Below are 24,090 nucleotides of genomic sequence, written 5' to 3'. Positions count from 1 at the left end.
TGCTTTTGTTTGGCAATTTCTTAGTTTCTCATAAAGTCATTAGCTTGATCTGCTCCATTCTAATTTTTAAAGAACTATTTTCTTCAGTGAGTTTTGGGACATGCTTTTCCATTTGGCTAATTCTGCTCTTTAAATCATTCTTCTCTTCATTGGTTTTTTGGGTCTCTTTTGCCATTTGGGTTAGTATATTTTTAAAGTATTTATTTCTTCAGCCTTTCTTTTATGTCTCTTAGAGCAAGCTGTTGCTTCACTTTCCATGATTTTCTTGCATCTCTCCCTTTTCTCTTCCCAATTTTTCCTCTACCTCTCTCACTTGGTTTTCAAAATCCTTTTTGAGCTCTTCCATGGCCTGAGACCATTGCAAATTTTTTTTGTAGGTTTTTGATGTAAAAATTTTGACTTTTAAGTCTTCCTCTGATGTTAAGCATTGTTCTTCCTCACCCAAAAGGATGGAAGAAAATACCTACTCTTCAAAAAAACAACCTTCTATTGTCTTATTCTTTTTCCTTTTTTGAGACATTTTCCCAGCTAGCTCCTTGACTTTGGAGTTCTTTGCTCAGAAGAAGGTATACTTTGGGGACCTGTAAGTTCTCAGTTCCTCCAATGTGGCACAATCAAGGGAGAGAAGTTTCTTCCTCTCCTGACCTGCACTCTGGTCTGGGAGCAACTATAAACATTATTTTCTGCCCAGGATTTGACAGTAGAATTCCCTCTTCAGAGCCTCCATCAGCTCCACCATGCTAGCCAGCTCTCCTCCTCCTCACCCCAGGGTCACCACTCAGGGCTGAGATCCAAATCAGCAGCACAATTCCCCCAAGGTCTTCAGGCCAGTGCTCCAACAATGGAAGCTGCTGATGCCTGAGGCCAAGGCTAGGGCAGGAGGACGCTGCTCCCTTCTCACACAGTTAAAAGAGCTTTCTCACTGACCTTTGAAGCTGCCTTTGGCATTTGTGGGTTGAGAAATCTGGGAATCGCAGCTCCTCACAGTGGCACCTTGAAGCCCATTCCAGCCCTGTCCCTGCCACAGCACGACCAAGGCTGTGCTGTGCTCTGCGTCCCTCCCAGTGTGATAGACCTTCCCTCTTGGCCTTCCAGGCTACCTTTGGCTGGAAATCTCTTTCACTTTGTCATTTTGTGGCTTCTGCTGCTCTAGAATATGTTTAGAGTAATTTTTATAGGTATTTTATGGGCTGTGGGGCAGGAATTATTTTTGGGTCTGAAATCAAGTTACATTTTTCTTTGAGGCCTCATGTGTAACCATTTTGACACTATTGTCCTTGAGTTTATACTTTTGATCTTCCCTTTCACCATAGTAACTTTTTATAGTCAAGTCATTGTCTTAAAAACTTTATTCATTTTTTTGCCTTTTCTTGTGACTGAGTGTTTTGTTTTATATGAAAGCTGGGTTCCATTCCTGCACTATCTTAAGCTTTTTTTTTTTTAACTTGGACTCTGAGTCTTACTCCTTGATTTCACTGAGTTTCATGCCCAGCTACTTGTTTTCTCTGTATAGTAGGCTTCCGGCTTGAATGGGGGTGTGGTGCCTCTCTGTTTTCCTTGTCTGGGTGTGGGGTATAGCTGCTAGGCTGCCTAGGAGTGTGGCCTTTCTGCTGGATGTCTATGGTAAAAAAAAAAAAAAAAGTCGTTATAGTAACTGGTCCTAGAGGAGGGATCTTGTTACTCATTTGTCCCAGGAGTGGAGTCCTGCTATTGATTTGCAATAGAAACATGGTCCTCTGCTGGTTAGCCTTAAGGGTGATGTCTCACTGTTAGCAAACTCAGTACTGAGCTTCACTACTAGTAAGCAATGGGGTCATATTGCTTGTACTTGTGCTGGGTTTAGGTTGCTGGAGTGGCGCCCCGCTGTGTGGCACAAATTGCTCACTGGCCTATGGATCTGCTGGTTTGCTGTAGGGTTAGGGCCTCATTGGTGGATTTCTCCAAATTTGTAGCTTTGCTGCAGGCCCCCTGTGGTGAGGTTGGCTGTTGCTGCTGTACTTTTCCCCCCTATCAAATTAGTGACACAGATATTTCCTGCAGTACTGGTCACCTGCTTCCCTGCTCTCAGATCAATTCTAAAGCTGTTTCTTAGTTGTTTAGAGGAGAATTTGGGAGGGTTTCAGAGTGTTTTCTTCTTCGCTCAGCCATCTTGGCACAAGAAGTCAATCCTACTTCACCTTAAAAAAGAGTGAGGACAGGGGTGGAGCCAAGATGGCGAAGTGAAAGCAACGACTCACCCAAGCTCCTGGAAAAACTCCTCTGGATATCTCTGGGGGGAGAGTCTGACCAGACTTTGGAGGTATAGAATCCAGTGGGTGACGGACTTTGACGGATTCGGAGCCCAGGTTGGACTGGAGGGTCCACGGGAGGGATCTGTTCCACGGAGATAAGACCCTGGCGCACAGCGCAGCGCGGTCGGCGCGACAGGGCGGAGGGGACCTGAGGGGCCCAAGAGTGGCGGGCGAGACCAGCGGAGCAGGAGATAAGCCAGGCCGAGCCAATGAGAGCCGCTGAGCGCCAGATATCAGCGCAGCAGCCCTTAAAACCTTCAGCCTGAAGACTGGACTTCGCTGGGTCAGCTACTTGAACTTCCAGGAGTTGGGATGGTGGAGTGATCAGTAAGTGCTCTCTCCTCCCCCCTGATGACCGTGAGGGAACCATAAAATTCTTCCCCAGATTAATCCTGGATCAGCGGGAACAGGAGAAGGGGGCGGGTGGTCTCACAACACAAGAGGTTGGAAAAGTGGCAAGGGGGGATTCTTCCTACTGTGGTGGAGGCAATCTGGAGGGACAGACCACCCAGGGCAGAGAAAATTAGCACTGAGACCCAGGCAAGCCTCAGAGCCGGGAGACAAGCCCCAGGAGGGGCGGGAACATGCATTAACTTCTAGGCATACCCCAGCCCTCCAGGGGAAAAGGGAAGACAATAGGGAAGCTGAGATCACCATCCCCTGACCTTGCCTTTGCCTCGTCAGCTGAGGAGATCTCCTGAGACCAGACCACTCCTCCCACACACCTAACAAGCTAACCCCAGGGTTGATCTGGGAAACAACAACAACAACAACAACAACAAAAGCCTGCTTTCAGCCTAGACACAGAGCAGCCCAACTTAAAAGATCTGTATCTTCTGACTGAAAGAACCAAAAGCTACAACACTCAGCCAACATCATGAATTGGAAAAAGCAGATGAAAAGTGAAAAAACCATAGAATCTTTCTATGGGGATAAGGACCAAAACACAAACACCAAAGAGGTCAGAGCTGAGACTGTACTTCCATTTGAAACCTTAGATGGGACTATGAATTTCTCGCAAGCAAAACTAGATTACCTGGAACGTCTGAAGAAGGATATAAAAGAAAAACTGGCCAATGATTTTAAAATTATAAAAAAAGAATTCACTGATGAGAACATCACTCTGAAAAGGAAAATTGAAGAAATAGAAAAGGAAGTTCAAAAACTAACTAGAGAGAATAACTCCCTAAAAGGAAGAGTTAATCAAACGGAAAAGGAAACCCAAAACCTAATTGGGAAAATTGAACAGATGGAAAAGGAAACCCAAAACCTAACAGGGAAAATTGGTCGAATGGAAAAAGAAATACAAAAATTAAATGGAGAAAATAGCTCTTTAAAGGGAAAAATTGGTCAGATGGAAAAGGAAATGCAAAAGATAACGGAAGAAAACAATACGATGAAGATTAGGATTGGGCAAGTAGAAACTAATGACTCAATGAGGCAACAAGAATCAGTCAAACAAAATCTAAAGAATGAAAAGATAGAAGAAAATGTAAAATATTTAATTGGAAAAATAACTGAAATGGAAAATAGATCCAGGAGAGAAAATTTAAGAATTATTGGCCTGCCAGAAACCCATGGTGAAGAAAAGAGTCTGGACAACATCTTCCAGGAAATCATCAAGGAAAACTGCCCAGAAGTACTAGACTCAGAGGGCAAAATAGTCATCGAAAGAATCCACCGTTCCCCTCCCAAAAGAGATCCCAAACTCAAAACCCGAAGAAATATCGTTGCCAAATTCCAGAGCTGTCAAGTGAAGGAGAAAATACTACAAGCAGCCAGAAAGAAACAATTCAAATATCAAGGACACACAGTCAGGATCACACAGGACCTTGCAGCGTCTGCATTAAAAGATCGAAAGAACTGGAACCCAATATTCCATAAGGCAAAGGAGTTGGGACTTCAACCAAGGATCAACTACCCAGCAAAGTTCAGCATAACATTTCAGGCAAGGAGAAAGTCATTCAACGAAATAAGGGATTTCCAGAGCTTCCTGACCAAAACACCAGAACTCAATAGACAATTTGATCTTCAAATGCAGGTCTCCAGAGAATCATAAAAAGGTAAACAGAGGGGAAAAAACAAAAACAAAAACTTGCTACTCAATTAGGGCAAACTGTTTACCTCCCTATAAGGGAAGATGATACCTGTTAATCTTGAGAACTGTGCAGCTATTATGATAAAAGGGATATATGTAGAGGGAACGGGCATAAAGTAAATGATGTCATGTCAAAAATATGATTTAAGTATGAGAAGGGAATGTAATAGGAAGTGTGGAAAGGGGGAAGCAGAAAATGGCAAATTATATCACAGAAAGAAGTACAAAACTATAGTAGAGGGAAGGAGGGGAGGGAGATGAGCATTGTTTGAGAGGTACTCTCATCTGATTTGTTCAAAGGAGGGAACAATAATCTTAAGTAGATAATCCTAACTAGCTCTATAGGTAGAAAGAGGGGAAGGGAGAAGAAAGGGGAGGGTGACTAAAAGGGAGGAAAGAAGCAATAAGAGTAAAGGGGAGTAAAAGGGAGGGGGGCTAAAAGAAGGAGGGGAAGGCTGCAGGAGGAGGGGGAGAAAAGTGAATACTATTGAGGAGGGGAAGGGAGACGGAAGAGCTAAAAGCAAAAATGGTGGGAAAGAGGATGGAGGGAAATACACAGATTGTAATCATAACTGTGAATGTGAATGGAATGAACTCTCCCATAAAACGGAGACGGATAGCAGAATGGATTAAAAGCCATAATCGAACAATATCCTGCTTACAAGAAACACATTTGAAATGGGGGGATACACATAGGATAAACGTCAAAGGATGGAGCAGAATATATTGTGCTTCAGCTCATGTAAGAAAGGCAGGAGTAGCAATCCTAATCTCAGACAAAGCAAAAGCAGAAATAGATCTAATCAAAAGGGATAAGGATGGAAACTATATCCTGCTAAAAGGCACCATAGACAATGAAGCAATATCATTACTAAACATGTATGCTCCAAGTGGTATAGCATCCAGATTCTTAGAGGAGAGGTTGGGGGAGTTGAAGGAAGAAATTGATAGCAAAACTATACTAGTGGGGGACCTCAACCTCCCCCTCTCTGAACTCGATAAATCCAACTTCAAAATAAACAAGAAAGAGGTTAAGGAGGTAAATAAAACTCTGGATAAGGTAGATATGATAGATCTTTGGAGAAAATTAAATGGGAATAGAAAGGAATAGACCTTTTTCTCAGCGGTACATGGAACACTTACAAAAATTGACCATGTACTAAAACATAAAAATCTCACAATCCAGTGCAGAAAGGTAGAGATAATCAATGCATCCTTTTCAGATCATTATGCATTAAAAATTACATGTAATGAAAGGCCATGGAAAGAGAAACCAAAAATCAATTGGAAACTAAATAATCTAATTCTAAAGAAGGGTTGGGTTAAAGAAGAAATCATAGAAACAATCAACAATTTCATTCAAGAGAATGACAATAGTGAGACAACATACCAAAACTTATGGGATACTGCAAAAGCAGTTATTAGGGGAAGTTTTATATCTTTGAATGCTTACATAAATAAAATAGAGAAAGAGGAGATCAATGACTTGGGCTTGCAGTTGAAAAGGCTAGAAAAAGAACAAATTGAAAATCCCCAAGTAAATACCAAATTAGAAATACTGAAAACCAAAGGAGAGATTAATAAAATTGAAATTAAGAAAACTATTGAATTAATAAATAAAACCAATAGTTGGTTTTATGAAAAAACTAATAAAGTTGATAAACTTTTGGTCAATCTGATTAAAAAAAAGAAAGAAGAAAACCAAATTACTAATATTAAAAATGAAAGGGGTGAACTCACCTCCAATGAGGAGGAAATTAAAATATTAATTAGAAACTACTTTGCCCAACTTTATGCCCACAAATTCGATAATCTAAATGAGATGGATGAATATTTTAAAATATACAAATTGCCCAGATTAACAGAAGAGGAAGTTGATTACTTAAACAACCCCATCTCAGAAAAAGAAATTGAACAAGCCATCAATGAACTCCCTAGGAAAAAATCTCCAGGGCCAGATGGATTCACAAGTGTATTCTATCAAACATTTAAAGAACAGTTAATTCCAATACTACATACACTATTTTTGAAAATCGGGGAAGAAGGAGTCCTCCCAAATTCTTTCTATGATAGAAATATGGTTTTGATACCCAAACCAGGAAGAGACAAAACAGAGAAAGAAAATTATAGACCAATTTCCCTAATGAATATAGATGCAAAAATTTTAAATAAGATTTTAGCAAAACAAATACAGCATCTTATCACAAGATTAATACATTATGATCGCGTAGGATTCATACCAGGACTACAGGGCTGGTTCAATATTAGGAAAACTATTAGCGTTTTCGATCACATCAACAAGAAAACTAACAAAAACCACATGATTATCTCAATAGATGCAGAAAAAGCTTTTGACAAAATACAACATCCATTCCTACTAAAAACATTGGAGAACGTATGAATAAAGGAAACTTTCCATAAAATAATAAGCAGTATCTATCTAAAACCTTCAGCAAGCATTATATGCAGTGGGGATAAGCTAGATGCATTCCCAATAAGATCAGGGGTGAAACAAGGTTGTCCATTATCACCACTATTATTTAATACGGTACTAGAAATATTAGCTCTAGCAATTAGACAAGATAAAGATATTCAAGGAATAAGAATAGCCAAAGAAGAAACTAGGTTATCACTCTTTGCAGATGATATGATGATTTACCTATAGAATCCCAGAGATTCAAGTAAAAAATTACTTGAATTAATAAACAACTTTGGCAAAGTTGCAGGTTACAAAATAAACCCACACAAATCTTCTGCGTTCCTATATATTAGCAACCAAGTCCAACAGCAAGAGATAGAAAGAGAAATCCCATTTAAAGCTAGGGTAGACAGTATAAAATACTTAGGAGTCTACCTGCCAAAACAAACCCAGGGATCATATGAACACAATTACAAGACACTTTTTGCACAAATAAACTCAGATTTAAGTAAGTGGAAAAACATTAGTTGCTCTTGGGTAGGCCGGGCTAATATAATAAAAATGACAATTCTACCCAAATTAATATACTTATTTAGTGCCATACCAATTAAACTATCAGACAATTACTTTCTAGAGCTGGACAAAATAATATCAAAATTCATTTGGAAAAACAAAAGGTCCAGAATATCAAAGGGACTAATGAAAAGAAATGCTTGGGAAGGTGGCCTAGTGCTACCAGACCTCAAACTGTACTTTAAAGCAGCAATTATCAAAACCACTTGGTATTGGCTAAGAAACAGAGAGGTACACAAGTGGAATAGACTTGGCACTCAAGATGCAGTAGGCAAGGAATATAGCAACCTTCTGTTTGATAAACCCAATGACCCCAGCTTCTGGAATAAGAACTCATTGTTTGACAAAAATTGTTGGGAAAACTGGATAACAGTGTGGCGGAAATTAGGCATAGACCCATACCTGACACCGTACACAAGAATAAAGTCCAAATGGGTACATGATTTAGGTATAAAGATTGATACCATGAATAAACTGGAGAAGCAAGGAATAGTGTATTTATCAGATCTATGGAGAAGGGAAGAATTCTTTACTAAAGGAGAGATAGAAAGCATTATGAAATGCAAAATGGATAACTTTGATTACATTAAACTGAGAAGTTTTTGCACAACCAAACCCAATGCAACCAAAATCCGGAGGGATGTAGTATATTGGGAAAGAATTTTTACAGCTAAGCTCGGGGATAAAGGCCTCATTTCTAGAATATATAGAGAACTGACCCAAATGTACAATCATACAAGTCATTCCCCAATTGATAAATGGTCAAAGGATATGAACAGGCAATTTTCAGAGGAAGAAATTAAAGCTATCTATAATCATATGAAAAAATGCTCTAAATCACTATTGGTTAGAGAGATGCAAATCAAAACAACTCTGAGGTACCACATCACACCTATAAGATTGGCAAACATGACAGAACAAGAAAATGATAAATGCTGGAGAGGATGTCGGAGAGTTGGAACACTAATTCATTGTTGGTGGAGCTACGAGCGCATCCAACCATTCTGGAGAGCAATTTGGAACTATGCCCAAAGGGCTACAAAAATGTGCATACCCTTTGACCCAGCAATATCGCTACTAGGACTATATCCCCAAGAGATCATAAAAATGGGAAAGGGTCCCACATGTACAAAAATATTTATAGCAGCACTCTATGTAGTTGCCAAAAACTGGAAGTCAAGGGGATGTCCATCAATTGGGGAATGGCTGAATAAATTATGGTATATGAATGTAATGGAGTACTATTGTGCCATAAGAAATGATGAACAAGAAGACTTCAGAGAGGCCTGGAAGGACTTATATGACCTGATGCTGAGTGAAAGGAGCAGAACCAGGAGAACTTTATGCACAGCAACGACCACAGTGTGTGAGAGTTTTTTTTGGTAGACTTAGATTTTTGTAATAACACAAGAACTTCTTACAAAAAAAAAAAAAATCCCAATGGTGGATCTCAAGGCAAAATGCCTTCCACACTCAGAGAGAAAAATGTGGAAGTCACTCACATAATGTAACAGATCATGTTTGTGTATGTGTATGTGTTTGTGTATCATGCTCTGATTTGTTATACGATTTCCTTCATTTATCTTAGTCTGACTACATAGCATGACTATAGTGAAAATATACTCAATAGGAAAGTATATGTAGAATCTATACAGAATTGTATGCAGTCGTGGGGAGGGAGGGGGGGAGTGAGGGGTAGGTGGGGGGGATAAAATCACAATTGTATGGCAGTGATTGTTAAACATTAAAAAATAAAAAAAATAAAAAAAAGTGAGGAAACATTTCCATTATATCTTTAGACTTTTATGTATCTTATGGAGTTTAGTTCATGTAAAAACCATTAAACTTATATTAAAACCCTTCTATTATAGGCATTAGTTTGAAAAGTTGCAATAAATAGAAGAGTATTTGATTTCACAGTTCTTTCCTTGTTAGCACAATGCTTTCTTAAATCTAATAATAATTAACTAAATCTCAATGCTTTTAACTGCCAATGAATATTTATTGACATTCCCAAAAATGTATTTTTTAAAGTATTTCCTGTGCATACAAAGGGCATATGTTGTGGAACAGAGGCTAATTGAAAGCCAGCCAGTATTTCAGAAAATATTTCTCAAAAAAAATAGAAATACATAGCTGTAGGGAAATATTCAAATTTTGCAAAACATTTGGCATATTAAACCAGAAGGGGAAAACTGAAAAGAATATTTTCTTTCTTTTTTTCGATTTTGGAGTATGACATGATTTCCACACTTACTCTACTGAAGGCAATTTTGTAAATTTCACTGTGATCTTGAAGGATGCTCATAACCAAGTGGGAATACCAAATGAGACCTGATGTCCTATATGTCAGAACTCATTAATCTCTTGACTTCCATGTTGATGATTTTTCCTAGCCATTGTTTTAGGGGTCATCTAAGAAACTTGTCTGAGTGTAGGTAACTGTACTGTAATTGAAATATCCCCCTTGCAAAATAAGTCATAATTCCCTGTCTTTCTTTTGAATTGTTCATTTTCTTATGTGTCACTGAATAAGATCTGCACTAAAAATTATTGTTGAAAAGAATGTTGACATCCACTGCCAAGTTGACATCATTTGGCTTGTATTTAGATTTCAGAAGCATGTAACTGTGTAGGAAGGCAAATATTCCTTCCTTATGGTACTTAGCATAAGTTTTATTTCCACAAGTTGCGGGTATTTAAAAAAATAATTTGATTACAATAAACCTAGAGATTTAACATGGGCAGTTGAAGAGATGCAGAAAGGATTAAGCACTTATTCAGCACCTACTATGTGCCAGCCATTCTGCTAAGTGCTTTACAAATATCATTTCATTTGATCCTCACAAAAGTTCATTGAGCTGGGTGTTATTATTATTGCTGCCCTACAGTTGAAGAAACTGAGGTAAAAAGAAGTTAAGTTCATGGGTCTTGTTTTGAATTCTGGTCTCCCTGACTGCAATGCCAGTACTCTATTCAGTATGCCACCTAGCTCCTCCACTGAGTGGGGCAGAATTGAAGAAATGATTAAAAGCCTGAAATAGGCACATTTAGATTTAAGGTTTTAGAGTAATCTGGAAATGAAGGGGATAGCTTGGGAAAATCATGAGTCTTCAAGAAAGCAATGGATGACTTGTCAGGTATATAAAATATTTTCTTGTCCACTTCTGGGTTGGATCTGGACTTTTCTGAAGTCTCCTCCAACTCTAGTGTCCTGATGTTCTAAGACGTTCTAAAAGACTCTAATAATAAATCGAGAAAGTGAGACTGTGTGACATGGATTAAGGCTGTCTTTGGAGTTAGAAGGAGATGAGTTTAAACTGACAGCATGTGATATAATTGTATGTGTGAAGGAATATGTAAATGTTTATACCTATACTTAATTTTGTCAGTAGCTATCTGTCTATATGTCCATCTCTCTCTATACATCTATGTATTTATATTATGTATCTTATCTGACTTATTCTACTTCCGTCTATATATCTGTGTCTGTACATGTCTATGTCTATAACTTCACCTGTCTCTCATGTTTTGCCTCTAAATTTACATTTAAATCTTAGTATATATTCATACCAGCCTATGTTACTTCAATATCTAAATCTCTATCTTATTCATGTCTATATTTTTATCTATATCTGCCTGTATATAAATTTAAACTATGCATTTTGTGTCTGTATGTTTGTGGATGACTTTACATGCATATACCAAAAGTCAGCAACATGAAAAAGATAATAAAGTCTGCTTGAAAAAATATTACAGAAGAGAAATTGAAAATATGATTCAAAAATGATCCAGAAGATCTACAAGGCTGTTTTTCATAAAGGTAAAGTTGTTAAAGTGGGATAAATCATAGATTGCCACATCCACTTTTTCCCCTTGTGAATATTCCTACTTGTTAGATTAAGATGAAAATTGTACCAAAAACTTGTGATCTTCCAAATACGTTATTTCCCAGTTATTCAAATTTTGGAGACAGAGAGACAGACAGACAGAGAGAGAGAGGGAGAGAGACAGACAGACAGACAGAGAGAGAAGGAGGGAAAGAGGGAGGGAGGGAGGAGGAGGAAGAGGGAGAGGGAGAAAGAGAGAGTATTTTGGCAGAATACCACCCTTTTCAGCTTCTTACCTCTAATGTGAGAAGGAGCTGGTGACAGGTTGCCTGGTATCCAAAAATTCATAAAGTTAAGCGTCATTGATAGACAAATAGCAACCACTGCCACAGAGGCTACAGTAAAAAGAATATAACTTTAAAGAGGACCCATATGGCAATATGGAGGAAAGCTCTGGGAAAGGAAAGTGTGAAGATGCAAAGGAAACACAAGAATAGTAGTCAAAAGACATAGGTGTATATTTTAACTCCAACATTTACAACCTCTCTTTGGGCCTTACTTTCTTTATTTGAAAATATACTGTAATATAAAAATATTAAAGGTTCCTGTAGCTTCATATCTTGTGATTTTGAGGAAGTTGACTCCCTTAGCTGAAATTTATTTTCCATTTCTTTAATCAAGGTTGAAATACCTGTTCTTCCTAACTCACAGGGTTGTTGTTAGACACAAATGATATAACAAAAATGTTTTATATATGCATGTGTTGAGATGTATATTTATGTACACTTCCGTATTTATTTAAATATATGTAATATACATTTAAGTTATGAAAGGTACTAAAAAGTCACTCTACAATGCATATGGTCATTGAAACTTTCATCTTTCTAGTGGTAATATTTCTGCAAAAAATAAAGAACGCACTAAATCGCCAAAAAGTTCCCAAATTTGAGCTAACCTTATATATTGTTATTTTAACATAATATTCTCAAAGTATGGGTCAAAGTCTGTGTTTCCTTCAGGAAGTCATTTGATTTAGTTTAGTGAGATTTGAAACTCCTATATCACGCCAAATTACTCCAAAGAGGGAGAGTAACCTGGCCTGCTGCAGAGCAATTGACCCTTGAAACTCATAAGCTTACTATTAAAGTGATCACAGTAAACCGTAAGAAAATGTACATAGGAAGTGTTCCATAAAAGTCTATATTGCATAGATACTTAACTCTTGTGTTATACTGCCAATGCTTGGACCACAGTTGGAGGTGAGTAATGGCTCTATATATTTCTTCTTTTTTTTTTATTCCTTTATTCATTCATTTAACATTTCTTTTAAATTAAAATGACTAATAATCATTTATTTTCTCCCCCCTTTGCTTATTTATCTAAAGAAAAAATTAAAACAGAATTATTGTAACAATTTTTGTTATTCATTCATTTTCAGACATATCTGAGTCTTTTTAACCATATTTGAGTTTTTCTTCGAAACCTCTTCGCAAATATACCAGTGTGGTTTGACATTTCCTTCTCCAGATCATTATTATAGGTGAGGAACTGAGGTAGTCAGTGTTAAGTGACTTGCCCAGGGTCACACAGCTAGTCTCTGAGGTCAAATTTAACCTTAAGAAAATGAGTCTTTCTGATTCTAGGCTCAGCATTTCAGTACAACATAGCTGCCGTTGTAATAAATATTCATAGGTAAAACATAGTCAGAACTCTGCTCAGCTCAACCATGAACCATGATTTCAGAAGAATGACAGTGAAAATGCAACCCATATCTTAACTCCAATTTTATGTACTAAATATGCCGAATGATAAACAACCAATTTTAAGGATTTCCTCATTTTTCAAAAGAAGAAACTAAGATTTGGGAGGTCATATAACTTGCTGAGAATCCAAACCTATTAGGAATTTTAATTGGGATTTGAACTCATGTCATCTTGATTTCAAGAATAATAAGTTAGTTGCTCTTAATCACTAGGCAAAACCATATTAATATTCTTAGCAGTCTTGTTCCCTGTATTTAAAATTAAGGTACTGGATAGCTTATTTGTAGTGTCCAATCAATTGTTTATTTCACATTATAATTTGATCTGTGGGTCTTTATCATACTCAAGAAAGGAGACTAGCAGAGGAAAATAGAGGATCTGTGACATGAAGGTGACAACTTCTTTTGCATGTGGTATGGATTTGACCTTAGAAGTAGTAGAGAGTTTACAATAAGATAACCCTGAGGCTTTCCTTAACTGCAGCCTGAGATCCTACTCCCTTGTATCCTCATGCTATTAAGTGATATCCTAGAAGAATTTAGGTATGGTCAACATGTTTTGTTTCTTTATTTGTTTTTCTCATTAGCATCCTTTTGAAAGATGTCCATAAAAAATACTAGAGTGTCAGATCTTGGAGTCAGGAAGGCTTGAGCTCAAATACAACCTCAGACACTTACTAGCTGTGCGATCCTGGGCAAGTCACTTATGTCTGTTTGTCTCAGTCAGCCTCTATATAATGAGCTAGAGAAATAAATGACTAAACCATTCCAGTATTTTTGCCAAGAAAACCTGAAATGAGTTCACAAAGAATCAGACAGAGCCGAAACAGAAAAACAACAATAGTTAGTAAAGAGCTATCCAGCTTTAATATTGCTTTCCCTTTTAAAAAAAAAAACTTACTTCCAATACAAATTTACACTAATAACATAATTTTAATAGGGATTAAAGTTAGGCTCAGAGAAAAATAATTTCCAGAGATATATTTCAAGAGTTTCTTTTATTCCTCCAGCTGCATTTTATTGATCTTTTTAAAAAAATATATTAGTTGTACATGCACTGTCTCCCCTAAATGGCTCATTTGTATTTCCATTCGTGAATGCCTTCCCCTATGGATTTGCTGTGATGTGATTTAAATACTTAGAACATGTGAAAGGCTCCCATATCATTGAGGCCAGCATTTGAAACAATATAAAGATGTTTGGGGATTCTAACAACAACTCAGCTTTCTACAATACTTTGGAGATGACAACAATCATGTCCCAACTATGTTGTAGGCTGGCAGGAGAAGCCTAATTATGCTCATTGATTCAACAACACTCATTAAATGCCAACACCATGTAAATTTCTCTACTGAAAATTTACCAAGAATATGGTTAAAAGTCAAGCAGGATGAGAAAACAAGTAAATCCATCTCTGAGTGCATACCTGTATCCAACTAAGTGAAAGGATTTAGAACTGTGCCAAGTTCTAGGCAAAAGAAAAAAAGAAGAATCTGTCTCTGAAGTAATGTCTTTGTTACTTGGAAAGTGTAACGTGATAGGAGGAAACCATGGATAGACTCTGGAATCAGAACATCTAGGTTCACATACCACTCTCTCCAGACTTAGTTTCCTTATTTATAAAAGCAGAAAATAGCTCTAGATTGTTTCCGAGGTCTCATCTAGCTTTTGCATCCTATGATGAAAAGTAAATAGAAGACAATCTAAGGAGCTGATACTAGTATCTGCAGTAGATCATGGAAGGATTCTCTGAAGAAGCAGGACTGAAACAAAACCTTGAGGGAAATATGAAGTTCAGAAAAGTAAGATTTACTAAAATTAGGTGCTGGAGGAAAGGGATGTACAAGAGCTTAGAGGCAGGAAATGAGAAACTGACTTCAGGGAAGAGCTAGCCATCCATATTGGCCATAATGTATGTGCAGGGGAGGAAGATGAAATATGTGGCACAATGCCTAGTCATAAACCAACAGGATCAGGCAATTGGAGGTTAGTGACCTTACCATCTAGGTAACATGGTAGATGAAGAATGAGGCATGGAGACAGGAAGAAATGAGTTCAAATCTAGCCTCACACAGTTATTATCTGTGCGAAACTGGCCAAGTCATTTAACCTCAGTTTTTTTTTTTTTATCTGTAACTGGAAAAATAATTTTATCTACTACATATGGGATGTAATATTTATAAATGTAATATTTATAAAGTGCTTAGCACAATGTCTCACACCTAGTAGATGCTTATATACATGCTTATTCCCTCCCTTTCTCCATCACATAATAGTAATTGTATGGAAAACTGGGAAATTAACACTCTCCCTTTATGTACATACATACACATAATCTTTATAACTGTGTGTGTGTGTATATGTGAGTGTGTATATTTGTGTGTGTATATGTGTAGAGATTTAGGGAATACATCCCAAAATAAGGGTGTGGTTGTTACATTCAGAATGAAACCCCTTTCTCCAAAAGGAAAGTTTCTCTAAAATTCCACTATAAATCAAAAGCAATGATATTTTCAGAATACTTACTCCAGGGAATTAAAATTCTTATAAGTATAATACTTCTTACAAGACTTGAATTTAGCATCCAACCAGGGAAGACTTGTATAAACTAATTCAGCATGAAGTGAGAAAAACCAAGAGAATAATTTATTCTTCTACCACAACATAAAAAAAAAAAAACACAACAGAAATCTTTGAAGGACTTCAGAACTCTGTTCAATGAGGTTACTAATCATGACTTTAAAAGACTGCTAATGAAGTGTGCATCTTTGCTGAAATGAACTGTCATGTGTAGAATGAATTATATTACTAAGTCATAGGTGATGTGTTCATTAGTTTTGCTTGATTTTACTTACTGTAACTAGGAATGACTTATTTTGGGTGGGTTTTGAGAGAAATGAGGAAAAGGGATGATAAGAAAAGAAAGAACAAGAAGAAGAAAATGAACAAAGAGAGAAAGAAGAATGACGAGTAGCAAAAACAAAACAAAAACAAGAAGAAATTCCAACTAAATGTTTTAAAATGCAAAATTAGAGTAGAAGGAAGCTTAGAAAGGGGCACAGATATAAGTAGAGTGGTATAACTAATGTATTTAATGTAAAATAAAATTTAAAATTTTTCTTATTTTGTATATATTGAAATGTTCATGTCTACTAATGTTTGGGAATTTTTTCTTCATTGACCTTCCTTTTGTTACCTGAAATGGCATTCCCTGCTTAGAGTGGAGCCTGGCATTCAATGCTTAACAAAGTGTAGGTGACTGACTGACTGGCTTGCTTAAAGAGAATAAACTGTTAACTTCAAAAGTGGTGATTTATGAAGCTAATTTATAATAAAATACTTGTCAAAAAGATTTATTTTTAAAATGTGTTTTTTTCCCTTTGGAATTGAAAACTTTAGTGTTTTTTTTTTTTAATTCTGTCATGCTGATCATAAAACTCTAAGGAGGTAGGTGGGTGGGTAAAAGTTATGTTATCTGTAATTTACAGCAACATAGAGAGGTCAGGGGACTTAACCAATGTCACACAGTACCACTTATCTTAAAGGCCTCTACATCCATAATTCTTTTCTTTTCCTGTTCTGGTAGGACTTTTGATTTTTTATGTCCACAGGTATGGTGTAAAATGAACATTACTCAGTTTTCAATTACCTTTGCCCTCTTCCATCAGAAGAATGCATTCACTCCTTTAAAAGGCTTGAAGGTAATTACCTAGTTTTATATTTAAATATACCTTCCTCACAGTGCCTCAGTGCAAATTTTTAAATATAAGAACAGTTAGTTTTAAAAACAATAGCTAACATTTATATAATGTTTTATGGTTTACAAAGCATTTTAAAAATATACCTTCATTTGATCCTCACAATAACACTGAACAATAGTTGAAATTATTATCTGCATTTTACAAAGAAACTGAGGCTCAAAGAAGATAAGTGCCTTACCCAGGGTCAAATTCCTGGTACGTGTCTGATAGTGGATTTGAACCTGGGTCTTCCATCCTCCAGGTCCTGTACTTTGTTTGCTGTACTATTTATCTCCTTCACCCTATGACTGGTGGTAGGGTAATAGAGAGAAAATAAATTTCAATATTAAAAAACAATATAGAGAATACCCACTTTCTTTTATCATTGCTTAAAAGGATTTATGTTTTCTTTCCCTATTACCTAGTAGCAACAATAGGTGTCCTGGATGTGTTAGCACATACCTGTAATCCTCGTTGAAAACAAAGGACAAGCCAAACCACAATGCCAGTTACTAGGGACATGGAGGCTGGTGGATCTCTTGTATGTAGCAATTCTGAGCTGTGTAGCACAAGTAAAACAATTGGGTGTTTGCACTAAATATAGCACCAAAGCTGTCACCTCCCAGGAGCAGGGGGTCATCAACCTAACTAAGAAGGTGGAAAACAGCCCAGGTTGGAAAACAGCCCAGGTTGGAAATAGATCTAGTCAAAGCTCCTCTAGTGGTTATCAGTGGCATCAAGCCCATAAATCGCACTGAACTTTAAGCATGGTCAAAATTGAGAGGGCAAAAAGAAGAAAGAAGAGGAAGAAGAAGAGGATGATTATGTGATGATAATTAAACAGATAAAATGTAAATTTGGTAGGAAAAATGCTGGAAAACTGAATAAATATAACTAATTGAGGAGGCTACAAAAATAAAATCTATAATTTAGACTTTTTCCAACAGCTCATACCTGTCACACATTATCCCAAGACATATAGAAAAGCTGTTATAAAGTGATGGATTGAACTGGAAACAGAAATGTGAAAATAAAGTAAGTTAAGTTGTTTATTTTCTATTAACTAAAACAGCATCTAAAAGAAATGAAAATAATTATGTATGTATGCATATGTATAATATTATACATCACGTTAAGGATACAATCTGCATATATTATATGAAGGATATGTGTGTGTGTGTGTGTGTGTGTGTGTGTGTAAAGAATATCCACAATAAAGGGGCAGAGAAATAACACTATACATAGAAACAGAAAACAAGCAAGCTGTGCTACTTAATCTCTCTGAGTCTCAGATTCCCCTTATGAGAAATGAAGACAATAACTGTCTTTTGTACCTCACAATCATGTTGTGAGGTACAAATGGAATTATGTTATTAGGAGGTCCTTGAATATTGAAAAACGAGATGACAACGCAAGTTATAGTTAATTTTTACAATTATTTTTAGCGTCATAGTTTTCTCCTTCTACTTGATGAAGTTTGGAGGGAAACAACCTAGGACAGATTGTCATTCTATTATAATTATTTTGGGATTGCTATTTAATGACCTGTTTCATGGATGCATAAAATAATTCATTATAATGATTGAATATAAGTGTTGGGATATTACTTCACCTTCTAAATGCTCATTAAAATTGTCATCAAAACAGTTCTAATAGCAGACTGGACAAGCAGAATATTACATACTTTATTGTGTTCTCATATGTGTGTGGTTTTTAACAATTTCTTACATAATGTTTCTACATTTTGAGAACTTTTCCCTCCACATAACTTGGAAGCCATGCATATTCTCTATGGCAAGATTGAGTAAAATATAAAAATCTTGAATTTTATAAATCAATATTTTCCCTAGGTGATTGTGAGCAGCAGTTCTATCTGTGGTGCCTCTTTTAGTTTCTTTTTTTTTCCTCAGGTGAGAATACAAGATTTATCAAGAGTATTTTCAGGTTTTTTATTTGTAGTATGGGAATTTTTACCTGATAGTTTCAGAAAAAAGAAATATTATGGTTTATTATTCCGGCTAATTGCCTGTCTTTCTTTGTAGAAAACACTATCATTTTTATAATCTGATATATTTCTGCTGGATAACTTGGACCATTTCTTTACAAAATCTGCATGGATTAACAGATTTGAGCTTCTTGAGGATGATATTTCTAAAACTTTTGGTAGCAGTGATGTGTTCATGCATCTCTATTATACATGGTATTTCTCTGTGCATCTCTCAGCCTTCTCTCCTGACTCCTTTGTGTCTGGTCTATTGGGTCGTCAGAGCTCGGCAAATTACTTATCCTGTAGAGTTCTAGGGATAAACCTGAGAGATTAGTAATGTTTTATAGTACCCACAAGTGTCTCCATCCAGTATACTCTTCATTGATTTTCAAATCACCAAACAGAAATAATTATATTTTTTTAAAAAGTATCCCTCCAAAAGAATCTGGGATAAATTCTCCTACAAATATACGTTAAGGTCAAGGGGAAACAAGCTCAAGCATAGAAAGCATAAGCAATAAAACCAGAGCTAACAAGTTTAAGTTCAATGGTTATCATTTTTTTTCTCTAAATAAAGTCCTAATGAAGTTTCCCTAAGGTGCAGCTCTGGTGTTTCTGGAGTTTTAACGGTCTTTCTGTCTATCATTCTCTCCATAATCACCTGTCTTCAGGTTTTCTAGGTTATTCCGAGCTCCCAATATAGAAATTTCCATTGCTTTGTCTTCTCCTCTCAACATAACTTCTCTCTCTAATATTGTTAGGTAAGAATCATTCCTCACATCCCCACCTCCAAAAAAAAAAAAAAATTAAGCCATTTGAGAGAGCTCCACCTTTCACCCAGCACACTTTTTTTTTTTTTTTGAGTATGGGGGAGGCAAGGGTATGGTGCATGACTGTGGGCAATATGGAAGCAGCCAGTATCCATCTCACTACTCAGATGCCTTCTAGAACATTGTCTTCTTCAAAAGGAAAAAATAAAAAGCAACCTCTCATTTGATCTCTTTTGTAACCAAATTCTTTAAAATGCCATTCTATAATGGTCGCCTCTACTTAGTTTCTGCTCATAATCTTCTTTACTCGTTATAGTCTGGCTTCCACCATCATAATTCAAATTCAAGTGAAAGTACTTTTTTCAAAATTAATTATGTTATCTCAATTGACCAGTATAATGATCTTTTCTTAATCTTAATTTTTTTAATTTTTTTTTTTACATATTTGAGCACTTTGACACCTTCAAACACCACAAGTTCCTTCATAGTCTTTTCTAAATTTTTATGATCATATTCTCCACTGGTTCTCTTTCTACCTTTTTGACCACTGTTTCTCTGTATCTTCTGTAACATTTTCATACATTTTATGACCAATAAAAATGTGTATCTCCAGGATTCTTTCCTGAGTCCCCTTCTCTTCTGTATATTATTTAATTTGGTTATCTGATCAGCTCTCATGGTTTCAATTTCCATCCCTACACAGACTACTTTTACATCTACTTCTGCACTTTCAAATTATTTTCTAACCTCCAATTTAGCATATGTATTTTCCTATTGGATATCTAGAACTGGATGCAAACTCCAATTGTCCATAAAAGAAACCCTTATCTTTTTCCACAAAACTTCCAAACTTTCTAAATTTTCTATTATTATTGAGAGTACCACCATTCTCTAAATCACACTGAATTGAAACCAAGATGTCATTCTTTACTTGTTACTCTCTTAGTTCCCATAGGCAGTTACTTGTTAAGTACCATCTTTTCTACCTTTATAGCATCCCTCATCTATGCCTTCTCTTGTCCAACTAGTGTTGGACCACAAGGTTGATTGAAGCTCACAATTTCACTCCGGGTTATTCTAAGAATCTACTTGCTGGTGTCCTTGTTTTATTTCTCTCACTGTTTCTATCGGTCTTCTACTCAAATGTCAATTTATCTTCTGAAAGTACAGACCTTCCTATGACACTCCTTCTATTCCATAAATATTAGCAGATACCTATTCCTTCTATTCAAATAAAAAATCATCTCATATCTCAATTCCTTCATAATCTTTTCCCACTTTTCTAGTCTTCCTTCACTCTGCTTCCCTCAATGTGATCCAATCACATTGTTTACCTCATGTTTTCTTACAAAGAGCACTCCATTAACTCCATGTCTTGAACTCTGCCCTATCTCCTAGACTCTCTGGTTTCCTTCATCTCTCAACCTTCTTCAAGAATCCTTTCTCAATACTCCTTAATTTTTCCCTTTTATACCACCCCAATCAATTCCATAATCATGTTTATACATAGGTATTTACATGTTGCACTCATTAGACTGTGAGATCCTTGAGATTCAGAACTGTTTTTTACCTTTCTTTGAATGCCCAGTGCTTATTAAAGCACTCATGCCAATGCTAGTGGATGAACTAACCAGCTTTTTCTAGTGACACTGTTACTAACCCTAATGTGAAGTTCAAATCTTCCAGTTTTGGTGATTTGGGGATGGGTTAATGAGAGATAGAGATCTTACCATGCCACTCTTAACTCTGGACTCAAATATTGGCTCTTTTGTTTAGCTTTTAACTCCCCATATAAAACAGCGTCAAACTACCTTTACAACTTGTTCATATTTTATTTCCTTTCTCACACTCTAGGGTCTAGCCTATATAACCTTTGTGCTGTTTTTCACATATAATATTCTATCTCCTATCACCAGACCTTTGTACTGGTTATATCTCACATCCAAGTAAAAAGAAAAAACCAAAATAATCATAGACTTCAAGTAGAAAAAATATATATAACTATTAAAATAAATTACTAATTTCCTTCATGCATCCTTCAGTGTAGTAAGATTATTACATAAAACAATATTTATACTAACTTCAAATTCCACAAAAGTTTTCTTTTCTAATCCAAGATTAAGGTTCAAATGTACACAATATAATTTTTCACCATTACATTTACATTACATATCCTATTTTACTTTAAACTTAAAATGAAGATTTGCAATTGTAAATAATAAGTATTTTGAACCCCACTAATATCACATAGATGGATAGGTATAGAAAGATATAGATATGCACATACACACACACACACATATATATATATACAAATACATGTACACACATATGTGTATATACATATATGCATGTACACATATATATGTACATATTTTTGTTTCACTGAAATCAATCTAGTATTTGGATTACATGGCTAAAGTCTTAAGTCTGACTAAAAACACGGTACATATTCCCTTTGAAAAAAATGTGAAAAGCAAGGAAATTAAAGAATTGATCACTATCATTTCATTATTCATAAACTTGGCAGTTCATTAAGGAACAATGTGGGCAATGGTGTGAGTCCATTTTATTTCTCAACCTGTCTTGAGAAGTCTGGGCTATGATCAATCTACATGTGGTTTCTTTCTCACATATTATGTTTCCCTTCCCCCCACTTTTTATGTTCACTTGATACATTTCTCACCAACCTCCAAATGGGTGAGAGAAGATGTAAAAAAGTTCTTCCATATGCTCTCATTAAACACTTCAAGGAGAGAAAATTCATCACAAAAGCTATGTTTCCACAGCCAAAAGCAATGAGGGAAATTATCTGATGTTGTCCAGTGGATTTGGGACCAACCAGAGGCAACATCCCAGGTAATCTGCTCTTTTTGAATTGAGCTTCCAAATGTATATAGATTACCTATTAGGATGGCCCTGAACCCAAAAGACAATTTCATAACCTTCCCTTTCCTTGATGTATAAAGATTACCAGATGTTGCCTTTGGATCTTTTTCTTGGAGTTCTGCTGATGAAACAGCAGTGACAAATTGACAAGAACCACAGAGCTTAAGTATTTTTGGAAAGAAAAAATACTCATAAAAGAGTGTGCATTGGTAGAAAGTTTTTCATTTTCAAAATTCAAAACATGAAGGAATAAAAACCTCCTATTTTTCCCTCAGGAATGAATCAATTTTTGGCCATTTGGATTTTCCTGAGAACATCATCTATCTATTTAGATGTATTTTTCAATGATAAAGAGTGATAAAGAGAAGAAAGAAAAAATTTTGTAGCAAGACATCTACCCATGATGCTTTGGAACAATAACAAGAGTTGTTTTTTTTTTCTTCACTTTGGTGTTCTCTGAACTGGGCATTTCTCTGCAAAGATGACACAATGGACCAGGTGCAAATCAAATTTTGACTGAGAAGTCAGCCCCAATACTTTTAGACTATAGACAGAGTGCTCCAGTCAATTAATATCTAGCAAATTTCATCTGGAAAATTTTGACAGCTACTTACATTAGAAAAGAAGCATAATCTGATCATACTGAGCACCCTTCCCTTTGATGCTACAATCTTCATTAAACATCAAAACAATGAAAGATAATTAGAGATACAAACATTATTATGAAATGAAATTTCGTGCAGAGAGCACTTGGTCAAAGATTTATTGGGAAACTACATTGTGCCAGGCACTGTAATTGGCAGTGCATATACAAAATGAAAGTATTTTTCTCAAGGAGCAGATGGAACATGTGAAAACATAATACATACAGATAAATAATTGTAACACAGTCTGACGGCCAAGTATGCTACATTTAACCATTCCGGAATTTTCTTAAGTATCTTTTAAGGCATTAGGAAATATCTAATATCTGTCATTTGTGGCATTACCCTCAGATTTGTTTTTCCCAAATTTTAGGGATCCAAGAATCTTATTTCCATTAAACTAATAATTAGTTAGATTACCTTTCAAAAAAGCAGTATTTTCTTCTAAGACAAGACAAGTGGAAATATAAAAACACCCTTCCTTAATATATGGAGGGCATAATACCTACTTATACCACCTCAATCTCTGAAAAGGGGAGACTAGGTTCACATCTTAGCTTAGTTCCTACATCATAGTTTCCTTAAGTTCCAAGTCCAAAGTCACAATCTCCAAACCCTTGGTCTCAAGTAGCAAGCACCCTGACTTTTCAGAGCTTCTTTGTTCAGCTGGCAGTAACATTTAGCATGTGATCATGAATGCCTGGTCACCATGGCTCATGTTCACACCCAGAGACTTCTTCACTTGCCTAGAATTAGAAAGGACAAAGAAGAGCAAAACTCCAAGTCCATTTTTTCACCATGAGGGGACCTAAAAGTGGGAGAAGTAGAAGGCAGCTTTCCCTCTAATTGAACTCAGACTTATGGTACCCATACTATGGATGAAAAGGACCTCTCTGCTTTGTATGCTTTTTTTTTAAGAAAGTGACTGTCCTAGTCTAGTAACTTTTGTTTTTTTGTTTTTTTTTTAAAGAAATTATCTATTCTAGATGCACAGCCAATGGAAAAGTGTTCCCCACATTTTTTGTAGGGTATTATATAATGTCCTCTTCCAGAAGGAGGTCCTGGGAATATTCCTTAGATGACTCCA

The 24,090-nt window shown here is 36.1% G+C and overlaps 1 long non-coding RNA gene across 1 annotated transcript in view; it reads right to left on the bottom strand.

The window, feature by feature from the left end:
- LOC140534442 (uncharacterized) overlaps positions 1-17,510 on the bottom strand; it is a 104,028-nt gene extending 86,518 nt beyond the window's left edge. Inside the window, exons 1-2 of the long non-coding RNA XR_011977306.1 lie at positions 17,176-17,510; positions 16,913-17,021 (exon numbers count right to left, since the gene is read on the bottom strand). This is a non-coding gene — a long non-coding RNA (uncharacterized lncRNA). The remainder of the gene's footprint in view (positions 1-16,912; positions 17,022-17,175) is intronic.
- Between the last annotated feature and the right edge of the window lie 6,580 nt (positions 17,511-24,090).

Source organism: Notamacropus eugenii, chromosome 3 (assembly GCF_028372415.1).
Source record: "Notamacropus eugenii isolate mMacEug1 chromosome 3, mMacEug1.pri_v2, whole genome shotgun sequence".
NCBI classification, from domain to species: domain Eukaryota; kingdom Metazoa; phylum Chordata; class Mammalia; order Diprotodontia; family Macropodidae; genus Notamacropus; species Notamacropus eugenii.
This window is presented reverse-complemented; position numbering and strand designations above follow the sequence as displayed.